Source organism: Cheilinus undulatus, linkage group 1 (genome assembly GCF_018320785.1).
Source record: "Cheilinus undulatus linkage group 1, ASM1832078v1, whole genome shotgun sequence".
Classification (NCBI taxonomy): Eukaryota; Metazoa; Chordata; class Actinopteri; order Labriformes; family Labridae; genus Cheilinus; species Cheilinus undulatus.
The window spans coordinates 9,781,208-9,797,820 of NC_054865.1; the positions used below are offsets into that span (position 1 = coordinate 9,781,208).

At 38.5% G+C, this 16,613-nt stretch overlaps 1 protein-coding gene across 1 annotated transcript in view; it reads left to right on the plus strand.

Annotated features, from left to right (window-relative positions):
* Nucleotides 1-16,613, plus strand: part of si:ch211-186j3.6 (neural-cadherin) — a 617,862-nt gene that overhangs the window by 572,900 nt on the left and 28,349 nt on the right. The window lies entirely within an intron of this gene.

The following is a 16,613-nucleotide window of genomic DNA, read 5'->3' on the forward strand; positions in this document are numbered from 1 at the left end:
CCCAGTTAGGCCCTCAGGTTAGACCTCAAATTCAGAATCCGGCCCCTGCTGTGATTGTGTTTGACACCCCTGTACTAGAGGGACAGAATAGAAAATGTCTCCTTGTGTGATCGTTTCAATAGTGCTCAACCAAACCCACAGCATGCAGTTTCTGTACTGTTCAGTTTTTATACTGTCTCAGGATTTTTACTTTGTCTCTGGCGTCCATATGAGCAGCCAGCAAGGCTTGAAGCTGTCCAGCATGTTCTTTACATGAACCAAATGAATGAGTACCAAAAAAAGGGCAAGCCAGAATGAGAGCAAGAGACTATGATGTGTTTCTGTGATTACACAGATGCAAAGCAATACCATCATGTATTTAAGTGTATTAAATCAAATGCAATTACATCAAACTTTGAATAGCACATTTCATACACAGTGCAACACAATGAGCTTCACAATCACAAGCAAAGTCATCAAGAAATGGCATCAATGTATCTGTAAATCATTACGGTTTATGCCACTTCCTGGTTCACAAGTTGGTCCACTTTGCTTTAACACCTCAAACAAACCACACCAGGATTCGCTTAGATGCAAACCAAGACCTCTGTTTTAAAGTGGACATCAGTTCACTTGTTTGGTCCACACCGAAGCTCAAATGTGCTTTTACACCACTCCAAATGAACCAGAGTTCGTTTCAAGCAGACCAAACAGTTCTGGTGTGAACGTGACCTTAAAATGCAAAACTGGTACCAAATAAAGAGCAGTTTGGAAGGCATAAGTTCAGCTCTTATTGCTGAGCTAAGCCAAATGATCCAAATCTCTAAAAAGAGATGGATTTCCTGTCACAGTAATAGGGGCTCAATTATGATTGATGTTCCTAAGTGTCTATTTCCCCTCAGCTAAACACGCATTTTAATTTTGTTTAACCAACCAGTCTATAGAGGAGAAAATCCTTAGAAAACAGTCAAATTCCTCACAGGGTCATTGTGTCAGGGAGTTTGATGTGAGTCTGATTAATTCTGGACAGTGTGGCTAACATAAAAAGCTAGCTCCGCCAACCTTCTTTCCTCTTTGCAGATTAAAATCGTGTTTTGATGTGTGGCCTCTTTTCACTTCAGCTGAGTAGTTCTATGTGAATCCAACCCTTGACAGCCTACATAACCCTTTATTTTTTGTTTCACTGCTTTAAAAATGGTCATACCGCGGTATTCCTACTACACGCTAACTGTTAAGCTACAGCTGAGCTTATATTTATGTCCGGTGAAGTGCTGTGGGAAAGCTCAGACAAGAAGGCATGTGGCGGGAGGTTCATTACAGTTTAAAAGAGCATTATAGACTAGAATTTCAAGCTTGTGTTAATAAAAAATGAAAGGTAGTTAATTCAACTAACTCCTAAATCTCTGGCTGGCTAATTTGAAAAATGAATTTAACCATTTAAGCACACGCAGCCCTACTCCCAATGGACATTGGCATTTGAATTACAAGGAAGATAAGGGTCTACTGAGCTAAACCGTGCCAAACTGTACTGAAGCAAACCAGAGCACTCAGTGGAAGTGGACCATATATGAGCATTGTCTGACTCCACCCTCCAGTCTTTAGATGGAGGCTTTTAATCATGGTGTGGCTTCTCTGTGAGCTTTGTTAATTGTTTTTTATCTGAATATGTCACTGCTTTTGGGCCAAAATTTGAACATTTGGCACAGCTGTGAACAGGACAGAACTTTGGCATTGTGATTGTGCTTCTCCATGCAGAAACCCCCTCCAACTCCCCACCTGATTTTTTTTTTCACTGCAAACAACCTATAGTATGATTTTCTTTAAATGCAAAATTATGCTCTGATAGGATGACAAATTTAAAAAGTCTGATTTGCATCGTTATCCCTCCCAGAATGCCTTTCGCTGTGAAGTGACAGTAGGGTGACTAGTGTTGAATTTTTAATGGTGCAAGGTTGTGTACAGTGGGATGATTGTGGCACATTTGCAATAAAAGCAAAAAAATACAATTTTTAGTGCACAAGATGCAGGGAAGTGGTTTTGTAATGGTGTTAATGTAAAACACAATTCACTTTATGTATTGTTTTTGTCATTTTTGTGATACAAGTAAATTAATCAGCCCGTCTGTCTATGGAAAAATTCTACACTTAACTGCCTTTATGATACAGGATCATGAAAATAACAGTGGAGCCTGAATGCAGACCTGCAGTATTAATATTACAGTGTAAGCAAGAATGCATCCAGCAAGTATTTTATAGAGGTATTTCTGAAATGAAAGGCAATGTCATTTATTGATCTAGAACCTTTTCTAGCATGTTCATGATGATCTCGTGGAAAATACCAACTAAGAGGTGGATGTAGCTTAAATCTGAGGTCGCAGGTTACCAAACCTGGAGTTGTGGCCAAATCTTTCTCTGGATTTTTGGTATCTGTTGGCTTTTCAGTCAGAACTGCAGTTTTTCTGCACATCTGCTTCGGCTCCATTTTTCAACCACAGAGGTCGCTGCTTTATACCAACCTGAAAAAAAGCCTTTCACTCCAGCTTTGCTCTTTCACTCTCGCATGTTTACATTAACACGCAATCACACATCCACCATGTAATGATAGAGTTGTCGATGTTTTCAATTATGTTAGAGAAAACAGTGTGATAATTACGCCTCACATTAAAGCTAGGAGACTGTTTAGCAAGACACTGGAGACTTTATTAACACCCTCAGAGTAATGGGGACAAAGCTGTCACTTTGATGTCATAATTACTGAATGATGCTCCTCTCAGCTCAGCCTCTTCATGTTTACATCTCTCTTAATCATGTTATCATTATTGCACATTGTGTTTTCTTGACAGTGTGCTAAGGACAAACAGGGTGTGGTTAGTGGCTCTCAGAATCATTTACATCATCTAGAGATATATGAAAACATTTTATCACCTACATGTGAGATGTACAGTTTTTCCTCTTATTTCTATAAAACAGAAGGAAAGATTTAGGGTACCACAGTGCTGGAGGAGGTTATAAAGACAGATACATTCTAGTGCCGGGGGATCTGTTGCTCAGACCCAATAACAACTATGACAATCTCAGAACCCTTCGGCAGTCGTCATCTATCACTGACCAAAACATCCCAGAGTAGCACCGGTTTATCTGTTGAGTCTCTGTTCAGTTCATCAGTACATTATGTTAGAGGATTCACTCTGGAATATTTCAGCAGTCTGAGCCTGAAAAAGAAACTGATCTTGTGATTTACGAGCAATTAACAGAAAGTAAGTCTGCCAAAATCATTATGAAGTAGAAATGTAATAAGAAAGTCAAGCTTGGTCAGGTTTGTCCTCAAAAGGACAAAGAAACTCTTAAACTGTCAGTTTTGCTGAATGGAGGTCAGATCAATCATTTCAGTGTTTCAGGCAAGGTTAGAATAACAGCTTTTGTTATTTCTATTTTGTTTTTAATTTCTGTCCATTTCAGATGAGTTTCGATTAGCTTTTTCAACCTTAGTAGTCCATGATCATGTGAGTATGGCCTCATAATGCACTATTTTAGTCTTCTGATTGCACACAAGTAAAGCCAGGTTTTGCACTGTAGTAACTTTGTGTGGAAGTAAGGATTCAGTTTTTGCTTGATGTTAATATGTGAACAGAACAGGAAATTATAGAATTTGACTTGATATAAAAATTAATTCTAAAGCGTTCCATGCTGTACAGGACTGGAAATGGTTATTTTCTCATAATTTTAGCATTTTATGACATTTTTTTAAAATAACAGAAAACAATATTCATTTTTACTCTCTGATAATCATTTATTTATTAAAACTGTAGTCCATTTAAATTAATTCTCTGTGTCATTTTGTCCATGAAATATTTTACAGTGGAAAAATTAAAAGGAAGAAAAACATGAGTATAATGGTAATTTTATGCATTTAGCTTGATTTTGGCTCACTTGTACACCTTTTTTAGTTTAATTTGCACTGTTTGGGAATCCATAACAAAATTATTTTAAACATGAGTATCGATTAGTAGACAAAAATACATAATAAATATGTATTCTGTGTTAAATAATATTATTTTTTAGCTAGATAAATGTAATTTTACTTTGCCTGTATGTAGGTTTACAACATTTTAAAATTACATTCTTTAAATAACATTCTTAGATTAATTTTTTTTTTTTTTTGCAAAATAGATACACAGTTTTACTTGGTGGGGAAGGCTCTGCTCCTTAAGTTAGTCAAGTAGCATGCTCTGACCTTCTAGGGAGCACATTGCCAGAAACCTTCATGTATAATATATAGATACATTTATGATAATGCAAGTGGAATACAATAAGAATTTATTCTGCAGAAATTTTCTCTATAGTAGTATGAAACAGAATATGAGGGTGTAACAAGAGCTTGTATGCTAGAAAGGACAAGGCTGGGGTAGAGGAGGTGAAGCCTCGCCAGCAGCAGTGTGGTGTATCGGCATTTGTGCAGCAGAAGTTGGTGACAAGGACGTCGCATTTAAACAGAGTGCTGTGTTTGAACACAACTCTGGTAGCAATAGACAAGAGGGCGAGAACACAAGATCATGGGAGAACTATGAGATCATGCAGAAACAGCATGTATATAAGAGATGATGTTGCCGTTTCTGAGGTTGATTTGCTTTCACTGATATTATACTGTGATAGTTGTTGCTTCTGCTATGGGTTTTGCCACAGGATGAGATGTAATGTTGACAAAGAGATCAGATTTATGACAAGAGTCCATGTCTTGTGTTGTACTCTTATTTTGTAGTGGACTGAAAGTGTTGCACATTCTTCCTCCTGTTTGGAAGCTGCTGTATGGATTTATATGTTTTGCAGTGACTTCCACTGAGATAGAGACAGACAAGAGCTTGTGCAGTAGAACTGCAAACTAGAAAGCACTGGAAGATCAGAAAGAGAGTGATTTGCTCTGGAATGTGCTTTGGGTGCAGATCTTTGCACAGACAGTGCATGTGGAAATTAGGGGTAAGGAAGAGACTACACTAACTCAGGTTAAAGATCAACAACTTTCACTTGGGATGGACATTTTTGCCATATCTCATCCATAGTGACATACACTACTGCTGCTGAGTCATGTCTAATCTTATAACAATCAAAACACTAAGCAGTTAGGCAGAAAATCAATGTAGGAAAGACAAGAGCTGTTGTATCTGATTTGATTGTCTCTAAGCATAAAAGCACAAATAAATGGTTTCTTTTGAGACATGCTTATGAGCAAACAGCAATAATCTGACCACATGACGACTGGTTTGGCATTTCTGTTGAGGTGAAATAGATAACACATTATTGAAATAACTAAAGAATAAATGTTATGCCTAAGAACTGAGAACAGTTTAACCTGAAACAAGGAGGTGTGACTCAGTGTGCTCATGTCAAGAATAAAAATAAAGATTTTTGTATATAAATTTAGAATTTTTTTTAGTTGTTTTTGTTGGAATGCAACACAGTTCCAGTGAGCCTTAGTTTTTAGCAAAGCTTTATTTTTATTTTAGACTTTAGTTTACAACATTTTTATACTCAGCTTTCATTAGTTCATTAGATTTAGTTATATATTATTACTATATTCTGACTTTGTCAGGAAATCTAAACACTGAGTGGTTTCACCAAAGCATCAAGCAGATATGTGGTTAAAGTGCAAATATCTGTTGATATAACATTAACATAATATTTATAAATCCTAGAATACCAATTATTGGAAATACGTCATTCTCGCATGCAGGATATGCTCCATCTGTTTCTTGACGTCTGCAGTGGGACTCCACAATAAATCACAATTTCATCATTATCAGTTCAAACTTTCACAAAAATACACAACTGTCTGAATGTATTGCAAAAGATAATAAAATTGTATTTCGCCAATAAGCAATTCTTTCTTATTCCGCATGTGCACATTTTACATGCTTTCACCCACATTTGATAAATACCACTTCCAGCGCTTGACAGCCATGGTGAGTAGTTGCTTTGCAAACTTACCAGCCATTAGTGTTTCCACTAGCCACAATTTTGGTGTTTGGAAACTACATGCTATATGCCAAATTTGGTATGTATGGTATGACATGACACAAATGCTCTATTTTCCTTTATCAATATGATCAATATAGAGCTCTCCTCTAAATAAAGCACATCTCCCTATATGAAACAGCAGACTACAGAGTTATGTGTGAGACTTCACTGTTAGAGAGTCAATGACTCTTTTCTGAACCTTATGCTAATATTAAAATGCTGACTGTTAATTGGCTGTTTATTAGAAAAACTACAGCAGACTACAAGAACATCTCTCTAATTTTCACTCTGATAAATCTCCACCAGAGAATGCTGAGTGTCAAACTTCTCCCCTCCCCTCTATTCTCCTTTAAAAGGAACCCTGCATGATCAGACAAGTTCCTCATGTTGGATAGGTTTTTGTATCTCTTGTATGTATATTGAACTAAAAAAAAAAACACTAGATACCTGCATTTTGAGTAAATTTGAGTTTATAAACTCACCAAGACGCTGCCATGTTTTGATCCGTGCTGGCGGTGTGATGTCACAGTTTGGCAGCACTCCTCGCCATTCCTATGCAGTAACCACTGTTTCAGACTGATGGCCAGTGTTAGGGCTGCATCTCAGAGAGGCTGCACGTCTCACACATGGAGAATTTTAAAATTTGAGGTCTCTTCTATTTTTTATTTGCACCACGAGCAGTTATCTGTCCATCTAGTAAGGAAAATTAAAAATACAGAGCCGTATCTACCAGCAAATATTTATGTCCACATCTTCAGAATATGTTTGAAATCTGTTTCTTGATAAACCAGATCTAAAATGCATCTGTTTAATAAAGTTGTTCCACAAACTTCTACCCACAGTACAAAAGCACTTCCAGTTTACACTTTTCAAAGTAAAAGTCCACTTTAGCATTTCTTTGGAGAAACTCCCTTTGTATGTACATATTGCTTTTATTTTGAAAAGCTTCCAGCATGCTTCCTTTATACACTGAATCCAGTCACTTGTAGGGAGTTTTACTGTGGTAAAACTTAAGAGAAATGACAGAGCTTTGACAGCAGGGAGACAAGCCAACAAGCAGCAAACTTGTGTCTGGTCTGAAAGCTGTTATGGCAGCAACAGCTGCAAGCAGCAGAACCATCAGAAACAGCGGTTACTGCGTAGGAACGGAGAGGAGCGCTCATAGGGAGCACTGTGGAACTGTGACGTCACATTACCAGCGCGGACCAAAACACAGCGACCTCCTGGTGAGGCTATAGGCTCAAATTTACTCAAAATGCAGTTATCTGGTGATTTTTTTGGTTCAATATATATGTAAGAGATACAAATATCTGTCCAGCAAGATGTCTGATTGTGCAGGGTTTCTTTTAAACTTTATGGTGGAAATGTCTTTATATGTGTGAAGTAAAGCTCTAAAGTGGATTTAATTATTTGTTTAAATAATAGATGACCTACATTTTGGAAAACATTAAACAACTGTTGTTAAATATTAGAAGCAAAAAAATATCACTATTCATATGTATTCTCTTTGACTCCTATCAGTCACAGACTTGTGTCCTTCTGGTTCTCACTGCCTCAGTGAACTTATTTAAAGTTTCAGAGTTTCTATCATCTTTTATATCCATTGATTATCAATATACGGCAAATCTGTAACATACTCCACATATATAAAGATGTCAAAGGATTTAATAACATTTAAATAATGCAAACATCTGTGGAGGTTTGATCATTTCGGTTGCCTCAACAAACAAACAATACAAAGGGTTGTAAATCAAACAATATCTAGACACACTGCACACCCTGGCTCACACGAGAAACAGAGAAACACACTCACAGCTGGAGTGCCCTCACACATAAATGGCACTGAGGCGCTGATCCTCCGTGGACAGAGAGAAACTTTAAAGCAGAAGGAGAAAGTTCAGGTTTTTACTTATCCTCCAACATCCTCCAACACGTCACCTCACATGTCTGTGTATGTGTTTGAGTGTTGTGTTTGTGTGTGTGTCATTGTTACACAGCATGAATGCCCTTGGTGCTGTGTGAAAACACACAAACAGATGATGACACCAGACACTTTTCTGTTATTTTAGGGGAAATTTGAGCCTTCCATGTGCCAAACCGCCTTACTGCAACAAGCATCTGAATCATACGGGCTAATAGACAAGTGTTAGAGAAAAGCATAAGTTGTGACACTGATAATTTCAACCTGCTGTCGTGGCTAGTTAGAGTCACTGTTACAGCCACGGCTAAAATCTACCTGCATTTGGCTAGTAGGCTGGTGTCATCCCTGATCGCTTCCACCCAGCCAAACTGGACAGAGTTTGGCTTATTTTCTTGTATGAGAGGAATATTTCTTGGTAGTTATCAGGTTACTATGCAGGTTTAACTGGAATTTCTTAGTGCCGACTGAGTAATTCGTCTTTGTCTGTGATTGCTGTGTGTGTCTTTAAAGCTTCTTGAATCAGACTCCTTCTCTCCTTTGATGAAGAACTTTATTATATTGCTCAAAGCCAGTAATAAACCAGCCATATTTTTCTCTACAGTCAGCCTTTCTTCAGTGAAAGGTCAGAAAGTCTCAGGAGGAATCAGAGGTTTGGACTCTATGTTAACTTCGTTGCCTCTATTCAGTGGCTCGGTTTGGCCTTTGCTGGGATGAACTGAAACTTTACACTGCTGTGTGTTTATTTAAAATCCACTTTTCTCCGTCTCTCCGTGTGTCTGCTCTCACTTGTTGAATATTCATGTGCCAGTACCTTTAGCTCTGTGTTGCTATTCCTAAAGGATTCTTTGCAGAGAAAGAGCCTCGGGCGCAGTCGTACACAGAGAACGAGTTGTCAGTACAATGACATGTTCCCCTTGTTTAATTGAGGAAAATACAACAGAACAGCAAAGAGAAGTAGGAGACAGAGCAGACTACAAGAGATGAAAAAAGATCAGAGAAATAAGATTAAAACGGGACACAGAGACAAAACCAGAGGAAAAACAAGTGGGAGCTGAGAGATTACAAAGCTGTAGCAGTGAGTTACGCAGCATGAGGAGGAAAAGCATGAGAACAGAACTCTGAGGAAGACGGTGTCAATGTCACACTGCTGCCTCTATGTCTGGAGTCTCATTGGTGATTCAGAGGGCACCTCCTCTCCATCATGGGAGCAGACAGACACAGTTCAAATGTTCATTTCTCCTTCTTGTCTTCTCTCCATTTCACATTATCTCCCTTCATACTCTGCTCATATTGAATGCGGCGTTCGACCTTGATCCTGTTGAGGCTCAGTTCTGTTTTAAGTGTTAATTACTTGATTTGTAGGCATATAGGGCGCTGTTTACCCAAACCTGCAGAAATTGAGATCAATGCTCCAGAGGCTTTGGTTGTAATTTCAATCGGTAGGTTTCTGTGCTCGATCGGTCAAGCGTTCCTGACTCTGAAATTTAAGAAGCAGCCAGAGAGACTTTTTGAACGCCTTCTTCAAACATCGCTCGTACTGACTCCAAATGTTTGAATAGCAAGAACAAAAAGAGGGAAGAAACTCTCCTGATGTCGTCTTAAAAGAAACGGGCCGTTCTTTTGAGAATATTATGAAATGAAAGAGCAAACTCAGTGTAAGATAAAAGAGAATACATTTTTAAAGTGAACCACAAAAACTGGACAACAAAAAAACATCATGAAAGTGAGGATGAGAGTCGGCTTTTATGCAGTAACAGTTAAGGCTACTGATGTTTCACAGCCATGTGGATGAAGGGAGTTAAAAAGATGCACTCAAACCACAGCTGAAGTCCAGATTTAAGAATCTAAACAGCATAAAAGTCTCCAAACTGGACCCACTAAAACCTGACATGTAACCTATCTTAGCCTCATAAATCAACAACATCACAGTTAAATGAATGTGAAGAAACCACAGGATTGATTTTACCACAGAAAAGCACGTTCAGCTGTCTGTTTTCTGTTTAACATTCCTCTATCATACAGTTCAGTGGTTCTCAACTTGTAGGTTGAGACCCAAAAATGGTCAAACGAGTGCCTGTGGGGAGAAAATGTGTCAAAATTCAGTGACACTCCTTTGGGTGCTCCTCTGGCTTTGTGAATTTAAACAAAGTTTTGTTAAAAAAATGCTTGCTGATTCTCACCCAAGAGTTTGATTGGCTTACACTTGACATCACTGATATTTAGTGAGCCCTCTGAATTCATCATGGTGTTTGATTATTTGATTTATTTTGTCTGGTCATGTGGATTTTACATGTTCATGCTCTGTGTGAATCCCCTCATGGCCTGCATCTCCTTCCTTCCCTTTGTGTTTTTTCACCATGTCTCTCTGTCACCACTGTTCCTCTGTATATTTCTCACGTCTATATTCCACTGTGTAATCATAACCAGACTGGTATAGGAAGGGGAGATGAGGTGCCCGAACAGTTTTTAAACTATTATTAAACACACCCTCCTCCACAACAACGCTTGCATCCTTTGACTGTGTAATTTATAACTTTAATCCCTTAAATTTACTGCAATAATTGTGTAAATTTGAAGCTTTTGTTTCATAGAATTTGACTTCAGTGTCAAAAACGTACAATTTAAAAAATCTCTCAGCGTCTGGAACAACACGAAGTGGTGCTGCCTGTGACACCACATACGTGCCCTCCATAGTAACTGACTCAGATCTTAAAAGGGAACGTATTATGCAAAAAAACCCTTTTGAACTGAAACTTCACACTACTGTGTGTTTATTTAAAATCCACTTTTCTCCAGCTCTCTGAATGTCTGCTCCTACTTGTCGAATATTCATATTGAGAGAAAGCACCCCACACACACACACCTTTAAGAAATTGTGTGTTGAAACAAGCCGTTCTCAGATTTTCCCTTCATGAGTTAGCTCCACCCCCAGGTTCAGTTGCCCCTCCCAACTTGGAAGAAAGTTCCTCCCTCCTCTCCTGATCCTTGGCTGTTTTCGAATTCGCCTACTACACTAGCAGTGCGTACTGATTTGCCCAAAATGTAATATGCAGTATGCAGTATGCGAACAAATGTGAAAGTTGCAGTATGCCAAAAATACCCGGATGACGTACTGAATCGGGAAAATTTCACAGTATACATCGGACCAGTCTGCTTCGCCTACTGTTACCCACAATGCAAAGCGCCGGGTCAGAGTTCGTAATAGCGGAGAGCGGCGGAACTTTCACCGGAACGGCTGACGGTTACAAAAAGTGCCATTACCTTTTATCTTTACCGTTTTAACATGTGCTATAGTTGTAATAGGGTCAGTGTTGTTATTGTTTTACTGTTACAGCTCTAACAACCGGAGAGGTGCTGTCAAGTGTGTCCTTTCACTGCACTGTACATGCTAAGCTAAAAACAATGGCTATAAAAATCCCGAAAAATCAAATAAAAACACTTCCCAGATTTTCTCCGTATGCAAATGGATGGAAAACACTGTAGCATGGTTTAATATTGACCAGGGTATGACGTCCTTCTGTATACCAGAAACCAGCTAAACCGAGCCAAGCATACTACACAATAACGTCCGACTGGCAGTCATACTCCATACTACTGTCAAACGCAGTACGCAATGCACAATACATACTGCGTTTGGCAGGAGTATGCAGTAGGTCAGTTCGAGAGGATCAGGAGAGCCACATCCATTTCCTGAGAGGGGCGGAGTCAGACAGCCCAGTCACATTCAAAGGCACAGAAACAGAAACAGCTTGTTCTGAGAAGGGCTGAAACAGAGGGGTTTTTAGACATGCAAAAATCCAAGCAACAAACCTCACGGGCATGTTTCGGGGACATCTGAGACCAATATAAACTTAAAGTTTATATTAAGTTTACTTTCTGAAACAGCCATGAGCTACTCTTTTCTTGGGTTTGAGTTACCTCTCTTTTCTGAAATTGAAACTCAAGAGTTTCCCTCATTTCAGGGTAAGTGAACTCAAGGTTTACATTAAAGCTGCTGCCTGAAACAGGCCCTCTTTATTTTCTTTGTTTCCTATTTTTACTTTTGTTTCCTTTTGGGTAGAGCAGGTGGACAATTATGTCTCCTCAGAAAAATCCATGTGATCAGAAGTTAGCTAGAAGATGAGGTGCTCTAAAGAACATTCATCATGTATATTTATGTTTATTTGTATATTTATTGCAAATTGATCACGTCTAAATACACTGAGGTTGAGCTTGTTTGTCATCAGTGTGAGTCTCATGTTTGTGGATGTATGTTTTGTCTTGTTTTGTGTCATCATTTTATTTGGGAGTCTTTATTGTTCTTCATGTGATTACTGTACATGTGTGCATATTGTTCATACTGAGAAATCTCAATAAAATCTTTAAAGTATTTTACTTTCCCTTAATTGACACTGCAGATGGTTTGATCCCTTCAGTTTACAGAGGGCTATACTGATCATGTTTGGCTCTAAACCCCAAATAAGTGATTTTTTTCATCCGTCAAACGAAAGCAGTAGGAGTAGGAATCATAGAAATGTACAGGACATGATCATCAAAGACAAGAGTTTCATTTCTGTCCACAGGGAGCAACAAAATTGGCACCAACTAAAAGAATCACATAAAAAGAAGAAGTATAAAGGCTCCCTGTGAACTCTGGGCTGTCACACAGGCTCTGAATAAAGAGATTAAAGAAAGTTATCAGACACAAACTCAGATATTGTGTCACAATGCGGCCACTTCAGTCGTCTCAGTCTGCTCTGTGCTAAATATGTCTGAAAGGAGCCAGCATTGGGTCGAAGGTGAATGTTAAAGAAGGACAAACAACAGTAAAATGTGTTTGATTTGAAGTTTGAAGAGTTTATTCTTTGATAAAATGATCTGGCTGATTGCCTCATGTCAACATGTAACAAGGGGAGAGGGGGGATTAAAAGATAAAACTGTTTTTGCAGAAAGAAACTGAGCAAGAAAAACAAGCAGAAAGTGATTATCAGATGATAACAGCTAGAAGGGAAACAGTTTATCAGATATGATTAAAGAGAAATCTTTTCTGTCTAAGTGCTTCAAACAGCAGAGGTCTGACAGAGCAGCAGCGAGCTCAGAGGCCAAAACCTTTTTAATCTTGACTAAACACAGAATAGACAGCCTCTCATTAAATCTTCCTCCAGATCTGTTCTCATATTTTTGCAGAATAACAGAATCTCTCCAGCTGAAAGTGCATTAATAAGTCACGCAGAGTCGGATGTACCGCTGCTGAGGAAGGCGAAAGAACATTATGATCCACATGAGCTTTATGAGTCAGACATGATCAGTCTGATAGGGAGGTCTGCTCTTAGCTGAGTGAGGATGAGCCGGTCCATGCTTTTTTTTTTTTTTTTTTATGTTGTTACAAAAAAGGCCAAGAAGAAGGAGAACCATCCCCACATTACCTCCTTACACAAGCAAACTCATTCAACTTTAGCAGAACAAGGTTAGGGCAGAAAGACAAAGGAAAATATGAGATTAGTGTTTACTGTTAAAAAAGGCAGACTTGATGGATGTTTCAATTAAACATTTTGACCCCTCCTGGAACTTGGCTTGAAATATAAATCATTTAAATGCAATATTACAATTTTTCATTAAGTATCGATAGGAATTTGAGTGAAAATAAACACAGCTACAGTCATGGATGAAAGTATTGGCACCCCTGGAATTTTTCCGGAAAATACACAATTTCTCCCAGAAATTCATTTATGTGCATTGGAACAACACAAACACAAAAAAAGGGGCAAAATTGTTGGCACCCTCAAATTAATATTTGGTTGCACACCCTTGGGAAAAAATAAGAACTTGCAACAGCAATTCTGAGGACTTTCTGTAGTTGTTCAATGGGATTTAGATGCGGAGTGGTTTGAGGTGCTACCCATGTACGCGGGCGGCACAGGTTCAAATCTGGCCTGTGGCTCTTTACCGCATGTCTCTCCCTACTCTCTTCCCTGTTTCCGAGTCTACCCACTGTCCTTCCTCTATCAATTAACGGCATGAAAAGAACCAAAAATAAATCTTAAAAAAAATATATATATAAAATGTTATGTAGGCTCATTTTTGCTCTTTTTTTGTGTTTGAAATCAACAAATAATAGTCACTGCCCACTAGGACTGGGTGAAAAAAAAATCAATTCTCTAATTCAGACCGATTCTTTAAAAAGATAAATTGACATTGATTCATATAATCCAGAGATTGGTCTTTTAATATATGCCTTTTCCTTCTCCTGGCAGCTCCATGCACTACCAGTTTTGGACATACAGTACTCATGCAGCTTGAAACTTCACCTGCATTCACCTCTAAAAGCCTTTAGACTCTGATTTAAGGTTTGAATCTCCAGCCCAGTGTTTTTATTTTGGATATCTATGCATGTTACTAATACAAGCTGGATATCCACTCCTTAAATGTAAACCTCTGCCTGTGCAGAGGGCGTGATTATTTGATTATTCTCTGCCTGTGCCTGCCAGCGTGAGCAGTCGGACTCTGCAGGTGACTCGAGTGAGAGCGCTAAAGCTGCAGTGGCTACAGACCGGACTGACTCACACACAACAGAGGTGATTGTCTTGGGTGCTACGTTCCAGAGGAACGCTGCGTCAAACTCTGACTGTTTTGTGAAAGCCCCATATATGATGTTACATACAGTGTTCTATTTACTTACTCATATTCAGCCGTTTCATAGGCGCACAGTTTATGCACGGTTCCTGATGTTTACAATAGAGTACTCAGAAAGAAGAGAAGTTATTTGGAAAGAGATGAGTAATAAATATGCATCCCATGTAGATCCTCTCTAAAGTTGGCATAATATAACATTCACAACAACATACAATATACATAATATAACAAGGAAGATTACTTAAGATTACATAAGGGAGATTTTTATCCCAGTATGTTTTAGTGAGCCAGTCCCTTGTGGTATACGATGACTTTATGTTATATGCTGTGGGTGATGGTGGGGGCATCACTTGCAGTAACGGTACATGTGTCATTACTTTAAAATGGTTGATTGGTCACACAGGTATAGAGTGTGCAGCCAAAATTTTAGGGAAAATGCATATGTAGTGTCTTAATGACTCAGTTTTTAATTTCATGTTTTCTCTGTTTGTTGATTGAGCTCTGTGCAGTTATATTCTAACAGTAACACAGCCAAAAGGACCTCTAACTTCAATAGCTGCTTTGGATGATATAAAAGTCAGCTGCCCTTGAAGGTGAATTCTCACCTGCAGATCAAGAATAGAGTTCAATGATCAGAGACAAGTGGCTGAGATACAATGAGACTGAAGTGTAACTGTAGAGGCACTATCTTCACAAGAGGAGAAGGAGCAGTGTGTTAGAAAAAGAATAGACACAGTTAGATCAATAATGAGACCAATGGAGAGAGGAAAAGATAAGAAGCCCTGAGAGAATGAACAACAGAGTGAAAGCTGTGGAGTAGAAGTCCATATATTTGGCAGGAATTAACTTAGATAAACCATATTAGATTTTATTGAGGCTTTACAACCCTACCAGTGACAGCTGGTCAATAGAGGGCATCAGAAGACTGCTGTGCCACTCTTAGAAAGGAGAATGACAGACCTTCACATCACTGAATAAAATCTTAACACATTTGTTTGAAATAAAAATATACATACAGTGCCTAACAAATTTATTAGACCACCACCCAAAGTAAGGTTTATGCCACAGCTGCCCTAAATTAAAAGCACTGGTAATTTCCAGTGCAATCATTTTTTATGTTTCTGCAATGGTTAATACACCAATATGTAGAAGCTTTTTAACCAAAATGATATTTTTAATGCTAAAATATAATTATTATTGTTATCCATGAATTTTCAAATTTACTGATTTACAAAAAAAAACTGAAAAAATAGTAAAGCACATTAATATTTCTTGATTAATGTGTCAAATTATATTTATTTACTTGCATTCCTGAACAGAAAAATGAGTTTTAGTGCTTAAATGTCATTCCTGACTAATTTCTGACTTCTCAGAGAAGCCCAGTGAGCCGGCTCAAATTTGGGTGAATTCAGTTTGAAATCCCTCATTCCTGTTCAAAATGGTAAAACGTGGAGAGCTCACTGAAAATGAAAGTGTCCGCATTAAAGCACTTCATGATGCTGTATGGTCTCTGAGACAAATATGACAGGTGGTCTAACAAATGTGTTAAGCACTGTACATGTTTTTAAACGAGGGTCAGATGGTACATAGCTGGAGAGCAAAATGACTATTAATAAATAAGTGTTCTCTGTAGGTGTAATGGTCATTTAACCTTGCAAAGCAGATGCATTCGCCCATTTCCTTGTTTCTCACTGGCAAATCCATCTTGCAAAGCTCCTGCCAGAACCGTTTAGAAAGTGACAGGACCAATCAGCGATGAGGGGCAGTACTTTCGGGCACGACAGAGTTGTGATGAAAGCAAGAAGCAACAAAAGGCCAGTGCCCTTATGGCAGAAGAGATTAGCGTAGATGCTGCTAAAGCAAGAGTTTTATCAGAACTTGACAACAGTTCTTCATTAAAAGAAGAACAAAGGACAGCAGTGAGTTGTTTTCTTTTCAAAATGACGTTGTGTACTGACATGTCTACAGTCACCATGGTTCACGTTATGCAGTTCTATATGGAGTTTATTCCTCAGTAGCTGCGCATGCGCACCTCTGTAGTGTTTAGAGGTGCACGTGCATGTACGTTCATCCAATCACCCTCCGAGTTT